Source organism: Triticum dicoccoides, chromosome 6B, assembly GCF_002162155.2.
Source record: "Triticum dicoccoides isolate Atlit2015 ecotype Zavitan chromosome 6B, WEW_v2.0, whole genome shotgun sequence".
In the NCBI taxonomy this organism is placed as follows: domain Eukaryota; kingdom Viridiplantae; phylum Streptophyta; class Magnoliopsida; order Poales; family Poaceae; genus Triticum; species Triticum dicoccoides.
This window is the reverse complement of record NC_041391.1, coordinates 660,064,842-660,075,892: the sequence shown is the minus strand read 5'-3', so window position 1 is coordinate 660,075,892 and position 11,051 is coordinate 660,064,842. Positions and strand designations below refer to the sequence as shown.

The 11,051-nt window shown below is 52.1% G+C and overlaps 1 pseudogene; it reads right to left on the bottom strand.

Annotated features, from left to right (window-relative positions):
* Positions 1-881: 881 nt before the first annotated feature.
* Positions 882-8,676, bottom strand: LOC119323212 (annotated as a pseudogene).
* Between the last annotated feature and the right edge of the window lie 2,375 nt (positions 8,677-11,051).

Below are 11,051 nucleotides of genomic sequence, written 5' to 3'. Positions count from 1 at the left end.
GAAATATGGTGACACTCAAAGCATTGATAACAACCAAACAACTATGCACAATAAGCGAGATCCATCATTTACCACTAGCGTAATATACATCATCAATAACTGAATTTTTAATAACGCTTACTATTTACTAATAGGAAATTATCAAAATTGGAGCACGGATTGCGGCAAGGACCGCCGCCGACGCCGGAGATGTGGTTGCGGCTGCGCAGCTGCCGACGCTTTGGGAGGAGTACCAGCTCCAAAACCGGATCTCCGATTTGTTGATCTACGATACGCTTTACAGAGGGAAGCCGCTGCCCGCCAAGGTCATCTTTAGCGACGAGGACGACAAGGGCGATGACAGCGACAATGGCTTCGGCGAGGACTCCAGCGACGAGTAGATCCCCTATGCTATGTTTCGGTTATGTTTAATTATGGTTTTTACTAAAAACTCGCATATGCCATGTGTGATGAACTATGCTGGTTTGATGAACTCCGGCGAGACGTTTTTAGCGCGAAGTAGTTTGTTTAAATTTGTGTCATATGCAGGATCTGTTTTTGCAGCACGCTCGGCGTCATACCCTAAACGATTTTTTCGGGACGACGGTTTGCGGGATCTGCTACAGATGCTCTTACCGACTGAAAATTAGATGATAGGTGGTCCCATCAGCCATGTTCGACCACAAGGCTCTAATTCCTGGGAGCTTAGTAACTTTACTATTATATTGATATATTAGATGCCATAGGCCTCATAACATACATACATGGGTTGAACCAGAAGGAAATTTGCACGACAATGTTAGAAAGAAAAAAAAATGTGAACACATATTGTCCTTGAAAACTTAAACCAAGATACATTCGCTTCTCCAGCAACCAAGTGAGCTAGGTGAACTAGACTCAATCAATTTATATGCAGTGGAGTATTATTCTGCAAAGGTAGCGGCCTTAGGCATACCGGGCTTAGTTCAGTCCAGGCAGCTTCTCCTTGATCTTTTCCATGAGGCTCTTCTTCTCACCGGTCCCGTCGGTGCCGTCTGTCCCAGTGCCAGTTGTTCCGTTGTGTCCTTGCTTCCCGTCGTCGGTGGCCGTGGTGCCATGCGTCTCCGTGCCAGTCATTCCAGTGTGTCCATGCTGCTCGTAGGTGACAGCGGTCTGCTGGTGGTCACCGTGGCCACCAGGGAGCTTCTCCTTGATGTTGTCCATGACATCCTTCTTGTCGGTGCTGCCGGTGCCCTGGGTTCCCATGTCGGTCAGTCCGGCGTGTCCGTGCTGCCCGTAGGTGCCACCGGTGGACGGGGTGCCATGCGTCATAGTGCCGGTGTGTCCCTGCTGCCCGTAGGTGTCACCGGTTTGCTGGCGGTCATTGTAGCCACCGGGGAGCTTCTCCTTCGTATTCTCCACAATGCCCTTCTTCTCGCCTGTGCCGCCGGTGCCGTATGCCTCTGTGCCGGTCACTCCGGGGTGTCCATGTTGCCCATAGGTGTCATCGGTGGCAGGGTTGTCATGCGTCCCCGTGCCAACATGGTGCCCGTTGGTGCGAGTAGTCTGCTGGTGGTCATCATGGCCGCCGGGGAGCTTCCCCTTGTTAGACAAAGCTAGGGTTTGGAACAATGCTCCATACCCTAAACGGGTACGGCTGTCATGTATATATAAGAAAGAACGTACAGGTACATGTATTGTGTTACAACACGTATATCTATAATATACCTAGTCTAACACCCTCCCTCAATCTTAACTATGTCCTGAAACACTCATGAGGTTAAGATTGCGTCGACATCCTTCAAAAGAGGGCAAGGACAAGGGTTTAGTGAAAATGTCAGCAAGCTGATCCTTAGAAGAAACAAACTTGATTTGAAGTAGCTTCTGTGCAACACGTTCTCTCACAAAATGATAGTCAACTTCGATGTGTTTCGTTCGGGCATGAAATACCGGATTGGATGAAAGATATGTAGCACCGATGTTATCACACCAAAGAACAGGCGGCTGGGCTTGAAAGACCTTCAACTCTCGAAGCAATGACTGAACCCATATGATCTCAGCTGTGGCATTAGCAACTGCTTTGTACTCAGCTTCAGTGCTACTCCGAGACACGGTAGCTTGCTTTCGAGCTTGACAGGCGATCAAATTAGGACCAAGGAACACAGCATGTCCCCCCGTGGATCGCCTATCATCGGGACTACCAGCCCAATCAGCATCAGAGAAGGCTGAGATCAAACCAGAAGCCGCAGGCTGCAAATGGAGACCATACAAAGCTGTGTGTCGAACATAGCGCAAAATGTGCTTAACCGCCGTCCAATGAGGATCACGCGGTGCATGAAGGTATTGACACACACGGTTAACTGCAAATGAAATATCTGGCCGAGTGACGAGCAAGTATTGCAGTCCACCAATGATGCTGCGGTACTCAGTGGCATCCTCAGAAGAGAGCAAGTCTCCATCAAAAGCTGATAATTTGTCTGTGGAGGACATAGGAGTCGTAGCAGGTTTACACTGCATCAGACCTGCACGTCGCAACAGATCCTGAGAGTACTTCTGCTGAGTGAGAGTCAAGCCACTGTCAGAATGAAGAACCTCCAAACCCAAAAAATAGTGCAGTCTCCCAAGATCCTTAACAGCAAAAACAGCCCCTAGAGAAGCCACAAGCCGATCTGCAGCAGTGACTGATGAACTGACAAGTATGATGTCATCAACATAGACCAGAATGTACATAGTCACCTCAGGTCGCTGAAGAATGAACAGAGATGTGTCTGCTGTAGACGGTACAAACCCATGTGCACGAAGAGCAGCGCCAAGACGTGCATGCCACGCACGAGGAGCCTGCTTCAGATCATAAAGAGCCTTGTCGAGGCGACACAGATGATGTGGCTGAGCAGGGTCAACAAAACCGGGGGCTGACGCATATATACCTCTTCTTCCAGAACTCCATGAAGGAAGGCATTCTGGACATCGAGCTAACGAAGCGACCATCCTCGAGTAACAGCCAGCGAAAGAAGAACACGAATAGTCGTGGGCTTGATAACAGGACTAAACGTATCTTTATAATCAAGGCCATACCTTTGTTTAAATCCTTTGGCCACCAGTCGTGCCTTGTACCTCTCAATGGACCCGTCAGCATGTTTCTTCATCTTGAACACCCATTTGGAATCAATAACATTGACACTGGAAGGAGGAGGAACTAGACGCCAAGTATTATTCTTCCGAAGAGCATGGATCTCCTGTTCCATAGCAGCGTGCCAGTGTGGAATGCCAAGCGCTGCCTGAAAATGCCGCGGTTCCACCGTAGGATCGGCCTTAGCACGAGCAACACAGGCCGCAAGCCATGCGACCGTACCATCTGTGCGTTGGACAGGCTTGACAATGCCACTCTTGCTGCACGTATGAGGGCGCAGTACGACAGGCGGCGGAGGTGTTGGAGAAGCCACAGCAGTAGGCGAGTCCACAGACTCTACCGAAGGAGATGCCACAGGGTCTGCATGCGCCGGAGAGACCGGCGAAGACGGGCGCGGCGGTGTTGGGCCCGGAGTGGTCGGTGAAGGCGGACCAGGCGAGGACGACCCACGCGGGGCAGAGGCCGTGGAGGTTGGCGGCTCGAGCGGCCGAACTGCGGTAGCAGCCGGCTCGGGTGGCCGAACTAGAGACCCAGCCGGGCTAGCAGCCGGGCTAGGTGAGGTGGCCACACCACCTGATCCACGTGCATGGGGCATGCACGTGCAATCATCGTGGCGGTTGTCATCAAGCGCAGAGTCAAGCGACCCGTCCGGCGGCAAAACTGCAGTTGCTGCCGTAGCAACCACGTCGTCATGAAGAAGCTCAAGGCGAGCACCCCGTCCAGTTCCTGCACCATGGTTAGGCAACAACAGAGGAGAATATGCAGCATCTACAAATTGGTCAGGCAAAACTGGAAAGGAGTGCAGCTCAGTAGCGGTGGTATCGGTGGAAGGTGACAGTGTGGAAAAAGGAAAAACAGTCTCATCGAATACAACATCACGAGAAATGTAAACACGATTCGTCGGAATGTGGAGACACTTATAACCTTTGTGAAGAGGACTGTATCCGAGAAACACACACTTCTTAGATCGATACTCGAGTTTGTGCTTGTTGTACGGCCGAAGATGTGGCCAGCACGCACAACCAAACACTTTGAGAAGAGAGTAATCTGGAGTCTCATGAAGTAAAACCTCTAGGGGAGATTTCATGTGAAGAAGTCGTGTGGGTAGCCTGTTGATCAAAAAACAAGCAGTAACAAAAGCATCACTCCAGAACCGGAATGGAACAGAGGCATGTGCGAGCAGTGTTAAGCCAGTTTCAACTATGTGACGGTGCTTGCGCTCAGCTGCACCGTTCTGCTGATGTGTATGAGGACAAGACACATGATGCGAGATGCCAAGTTTCGTGAAGAAAGTATTAAGGTTGCGATATTCGCCCCCCCAATCAGACTGAACATGAATAATTTTGCACTTAAGCAACCTCTCAACATGGGCTTGAAATTGCATAAAAACATGAAACACATCAGATTTGCGCTTAATGAGATAAATCCAAGTAAAGCGACTAAAGGCATCAATGAAACTAACATAATAGCTGTGACCACTAACAGAAGTTTGGGCATAGCCCCACACATCCGAAAACACAAGTTCAAGAGGAGCCTTGACAACACGACTCGATACAGAGAAAGGTAGCTGATGACTCTTGCCCTGTTGACAGGCATCACACACTAGAAACTCCTTATTACTGGACTCAACTGGAAGACTATGGCGATGAAGCAAATGTCGCACAATGGGAGTGGCAGGATGACCGAGGCGAGAATGCCACTGCGACGACGACACCCGAACACCACTGAAAACTTCAGAAACAGGCGGCACATCAAGAGCATATAGGCCATGGCGAGCTCGACCACTAAGAAGAACGTCCCTCGTGTCCCGGTCCTTAACAAAAAAATGGAAAGGGTGAAACTCAACAAGCACATTGTTGTCACGAGTTAATTTAGGAACCGAGAGCAAACTACGTGTGACTGAAGGAACACGAAGAACATCAAGGAGACACAAGGTTTTAGTGGTACGTGAAAGAAGAGATGCCTGACCAACATGTGAGATGGGCATACCTGATCCACTGGCAGTACGGACCTGGTCATGACCAGTGTAGTGCTGGCGAGTAGCCAGCTTGTCGAGCTGGCTCGTCAGATGATTGGTGGCACCGGTGTCCATGTACCAGGACGGATCCACAGAATAAGAAGGAGTGAACCCAGACTCCTGTGTAGCGAGAGCAGCTTGTTTCTCATTGCCTTTCCCGTTGTTCCCAATGCCAAGGAAGCCGCGTTTGAAGCGGCGATGGCAGCGAGACGCCAAATGCCCCTCGATGCTGCAGAGTTGACACTCAACGTCACCACCGCATGACTCGCAACGCAGCCTCTTGCGACCAGCCGTCGGAGGAGGTGGAGCCGACGAACGGGGCTGATTGCCCACGGACGGCGGCGCCTTCTGCTTGGCACCACGGGCACCCCCGCGAAGTGCAGCGTTCGCAGAAGGGCCCTCTGTGTAGACGCCGACGGAGCGGCGAGCAGCTAGGCGTTGTTCGGTGTTGAGGAGGCGCGCGTAGAGGTCGCGAGGCGGCATCGGCATGTCACGTCCATTGATATTTTCAATAAGAGAGTCGTAGTCCTCATCAAGTCCATTGAGAATGAACGAAGTAAACTCCTCGTCACGGAGAGGCTTTCCAATAGACGACAGTGTATCAGCCAAACTTTTGACCTTGTTGAAGAAGACCGTGACGGAGAGATCATTTTTCTTGACCTCGCCCAGCTGATTACGAATGGCAGAGGAACGGGCCAGCGACTGCGAGGAGAAGCTGGAGTCGAGCGTGGCCCATGCATCCCTCGACGTCGCGGCAAAGACCACCATGCCGGCCACGGAGGGAGTGAGCGAGGACTGAATGGCACCAAGAATAGCTTGATCCTGAGCGATCCACCGACGATGAGCAGGGTTGGACACCATGACGGAGACACCAGCGGCTGAGGGCACCGCAACCATGGCCGGGGGACACGGCAGTGTATCGTCGACATACCCCTCAAGGTAGTGACTATGCAGCAGCGGCAACACCTGAGCACGCCACAGGAGGTAGTTGTCGGCAGAGAGCTAAGTGGAACGGTCCTGGTTCAGCCACCGGTGCGGAGAGCTACGAGTCATACGTCGGCGGAGCACTGTACGAAATCAGCGCATTGGCCGACGGAGGCGTACGGTAGTGTTGGTGATGACCGTAGGGCGCCGTAGGAGGTACGCCGTAGGGCTGCAGCGACGCAACGTACGGCACTGGGGCAACATAGGGCGCTCCATACGGAACCTCGTAGGGCACCGCGGAGGACGAATCATACGGCACCGGCGCGACGTACGGCGACGGCGACGGCGCGACGTACGGTGCTGGATATGGGCCACCGTAGGGCATCTGTACGGGGGAACCATGGGAACCGGAGGCGGGCGCCACAGCATGCAATGCAGGCCCAGAGTGTAGCGATGTTGCATGGGAACCGGAGGCGGCCGACGCATCATGCAACGGAGGCGCCGCAGCATGCAACTGGGACGCAACATAGGGCAGCCGCGACGTAGTCCGAGCGCCAGATGCATCGAGGGGGAGCTGAGTCCCGGCGTACATCGACTGTACAGGAGCACCAGCTGGATCGCCAGATGGAATCTCGCCCGATCGGGGCGCGGGCGATCGGGACGCAGGCGGGTGCTGCGATCCCGGACGGGCCCAGGAGAGTGGTGCGGACGCCATGAACGGCGAGTCCATCGCCAGGGTTGACGGAGGCGGCACGGCGGCGGAGGCCGACGCGACGGCGGCAGAGGAGGCGGAAGCACGGCGCGGATCGAACGCGTCGTCTGATACCATGTTAGACAAAGCTAGGGTTTGGAACAATGCTCGATACCCTAAACGGGTACGACTGTCATGTATATATAAGAAAGAACGTACAGGTACATGTATTGTGTTACAACACGTATATCTACAATATACCTAGTCTAACACCCCTTGAGGTTCTCCATGACACCCTTCGTCTCGTCGGTGTCGTGTGACGCCATCCCAGTCATTCCGGTGTGTCCCTGCTGACCATCTGTGCCATCTGTGGCCTTGGTGCTATGCATCCCCATTCCAGTCATTTCGGTGTCTTCCTGGCTCCCGTAGGTGCCACCAGTCTGTTGGTGGTCACCGTGGCCACCGGGGAGCTTCTCCTTGGTCTTCTCCATGGCGCCCTTCTTCTCGCCGATGCCGTATGTTCCCATGTCGGTTATCCTGGTGTGTCCCTGCCGCCCATAGGTGTCGCCGGTGGCAAGGGTGACATGTATTGCAGTGTTGGTGTGTCCATGCTGCCCATAGGTGTCACCGGTCTGATGGCGATCATCATGGCCACCTGGGAGCTTGGCCTTGATGTCCTCCATCACGTCCTTTTTCTGGCTGATGCCGTGCGTCCCCGTGCCGGACATTTCGGTGTGTCCCTGCTGGCCATAGGTGTCGCCCGTGGCTGAGGCACCATGCATTGTCGTGCCTGTTTGTCCCTGCTGCCCGTAAGTGCCACCGGTGTGCTGGTGGTCTTCGTCGCCACTAGGAAGCTTGTCGTTGATGTTCTCCATGATGCCCTTCTTCTCCCCGGTGTCGGTGTCGTGCATCCTCGTGCCAGTGGCCCCTGTGTGTCCGTGCTGCCCGTAGGCACCATCGGTGGCCGGGGCGCCATATGTCCCCGTACCAGTGTTTCCTTGCTGCACATGGGTGCCACCAGTGGGTAAGGCGCCATGCGTCGCCGCATCGGTGTATCCCTGTTGCCCGTAGGTGCCACCAGTCTGCTGGTGGTCCCCATGGCCACTAGGGAGCTTGTCATTGATGTTCTCCATGACGCCCTTCTTCTCGCATGTGTTGGCGCCGTGCATCTCCGTCCGGATGGCCCCGGTGTGTCCGTGGTGCCCGTAGGCACCATCAGTGGCAGGGGCGCCATGTGTCCCCATACCGGTGTTTTCCTACTGCCCATAGGTGCCGCTGGTGGCTGAGGCGCCATGTGTCGCCGCATCAGTGTGTCCCTCCTGCCCGTAGGTGCCACTAGTCTGCTGGTGGTCCTCATGACCACCATGGAGCTTGTCATTGATGTTCTCCATGACGCCCTTCTTCTCGCCCGTGCCGCCGCCGTGCATCGCCGTGCCGGTGGCCCCAGTGTGTCCCTGCTGCCCGTACGCACCATCAGCGGCCGGGGCGCCAAGTGTCCCCATACCGGTGTTACCCTGCTGGCCATAGGTGCCGCCGATGGCTGAGGCACCATGCGTCGCCGCGGCGGTGTGTCCCTGTTGCCCGTCGGTGCCACCAGTCTGCTGGTGGTCCCCATGGCCGACAGGGAGATTGTCATTGATGTTCTCCGCGACGCTCTTCTGCTCGCCCGTGTCGGCGCCGTGCATCCCAGTGCCGGTGGCTCCGGTGTGTCCGTGCTGCCCGTAGGCACCATCGATGGCCGGGGTGCCATGCGTCCCCGTAGTGGTGTGTCCCTGCTGCCCGTGGGTGGCAGCGGCCTGCTGGTGATCACCGTGGCTGCTGGAGAGCTTCTCCTTGATCTTGCTCATGATGCTCTTCTTCTCGCCGGTGCCGTGTCCCTGGTGCTCCATCCTGCGCCAAACTTGTCACTCGGGAAATCTACTAGTGCTGCTGTTTAGTGTTTACTTGGAGCAGGTGGTGTTGTGTGAACTGTGAAGCAGGTGCTCCACGAGGCACTATTTATAGGCCGTCAGAGGATAGATGAAGCACGACGTGTTCTCTCGTGAGTGGGTGGGCAGGTGACTGCCGACTAGCCCATAATGAGGGGTGGTCAGATGGACGAATCGCCGTGGCAGGGGCGCTACGTGTGCTTGCATGAGTTGGTCGGCAGGTGGCTGCCGACTAGAGGAGCCGGGCCTCGGAAGGCAGCGGGCGCGTCCCGGTCTCCACGTCCCACCTCATTCGTCCTCGTCCGGGAAGAAGATGATTCCCCCAAAAACATGTGATCCTTTTTTTCACTTGCAAAAATGGTATTGTTTGCTTAAGTCTTAAGGAGATGCAGATCGAAAGTGTCGGCATGTGACGACAACGAACGTAACTAGACCAAGCATACGAGAGGGCAAGTGCTTTCATTCAAAGAATTTTATAGGATTTTTTTTCTCTGTTGGCTACTCGATTCATAGGATTGAAATGCGTAGTAATTTTCCTTAGAATTCATTAGCACTTTATTTTGGAGAAAAATACGCATCCACTAAAATCTCTTGGTATATTTCCTTTGCTTTTATGGTGGCATCAAACACTATTTTATCCGAATTCTCCTAGTTTTCTAATTCGGCGGGATTCAAGATGACATGTCACTACAATCCTTGATTTTTTTTTCTATCCCGGCGTTTTGAGTATCAAAGAGGCATTGATTTGGCGCCCCAACCTAGCAATTCACCCGTCCCACTGCTTCTCCTCCTTCCCATCGCCGTAGGACGCTGTGAGGCAAAACCCATGGGTGCCATGGTTTTTTCATGGCGTCGCATGCGGTATGTGGTCAAATTGGTGTGGGATATGGTCTGGTGGCCATCGTTGTTGCGGGATACTTTCCCTGATGACGCGGCGACACATGCGAGCTAGTGCATGCCCAACATGGACGTGACTACATGAGCGATTACTTGTTGGAGCTGCGTGCAAGAGGAGGACGACCACAACAATGTGAGCTAGATCGTGGACGGTGTGTCTGCTCCGGATCTTTGAAATTTCAAAAAAAATGCATTCCAAATTTGTACTTTCAAAAATAAATTTCAGAAATCTTGACTTTCATTTTATTTTCTTTTAAAACACTTTCAACTTTCAAAATTATTTCGAAATTTCAAACTTATATAATTTTGTAAACTATCATGCGAAGAAAGACTAGAAAAACAGCATCCTTTGTGGGGTATTTTTGTGACTTCCAACATTGATTCAACATGGTTATTATTTATTAAACTCGATTTGGATTGTTCATATTATTGATGTACATGACGGAGAATAATAGATGCAAAATTATACTCGACAAGTAATACTTGAGGTGCCGATGTAGATGTAATTTTATTTGTGGAAGCAATACTGGAGGTGTCGAGGAGAACTGTGCTGGAATACAATAGAGGAATTACTTGAGGTTGACTCTAGTGAAATTAATATGTATATACGTTTACAATCATGGTGGAAGAGTTGGGTTCGTTTTGCAGGGTTAGTTCTGCAAGGTGTTGACCCACATGCTTGGATTGGAACTTAATCTCATATACGCAAAGTGATCATGAACATAACTCGCACAGGTATGCTAGAGACTATAATATTAGACTCATAGAACTGTCGTGTTTAATCATGATCCATGACAGAACTCATGGCATCCGTACTTTTGTGGCGCAAATATAGTCCATAAATAGGTTCCTACCCTCTCGGCTTAATATGCAATTGTTAGCGGTACCACAAATATGGTGAATTTAAGGGTAGACCGCATAACCCACAATCCAGCACCACCATGTGACAGACAACTGAAGCACATTGTGCAGTGGGAAAACATGTGTAGCCTAACATGTCGGTTACCAGTTCTACATGCCACAGAACGTGAGAGACTCACGTGGCACCTTTAAGAGAAATTCTATGAGAGTGGCTATATATGACCGATCGCCATAATAATCTCTATTATGGAAACTTTGGTCAAAAAGGCCCTCTGGCAAAGTTTCCATCTTGTCAGGGATCATTTATATTTTATGGAGTACCCTCCATATCTAGCATGTCATATATGGTGTCTCGGGGCTGCCTTTTGGAGCGTGCTCCATATGAAAATTACCTCTCGTTCCGTGTGATGGGAAGGAAACTTTAGGTGCTCCCCACCTCACGTGGGATTGCAAGAAGCTTGGGAAAAAAGGAATGTCCCATAGATGAGTGGGTCCCATGGTTATAGAGGCAACAAATATGAGGATTCTGACTTTGTGCGATTTTCCTTGGTGACCTCCATAATCCATATGGAGCGCGCTATGGATATAGAGGCTCCAAATATGACTACTTTGCTAGAGTTTGTCTAAGAAAAATGCGCTTGCATG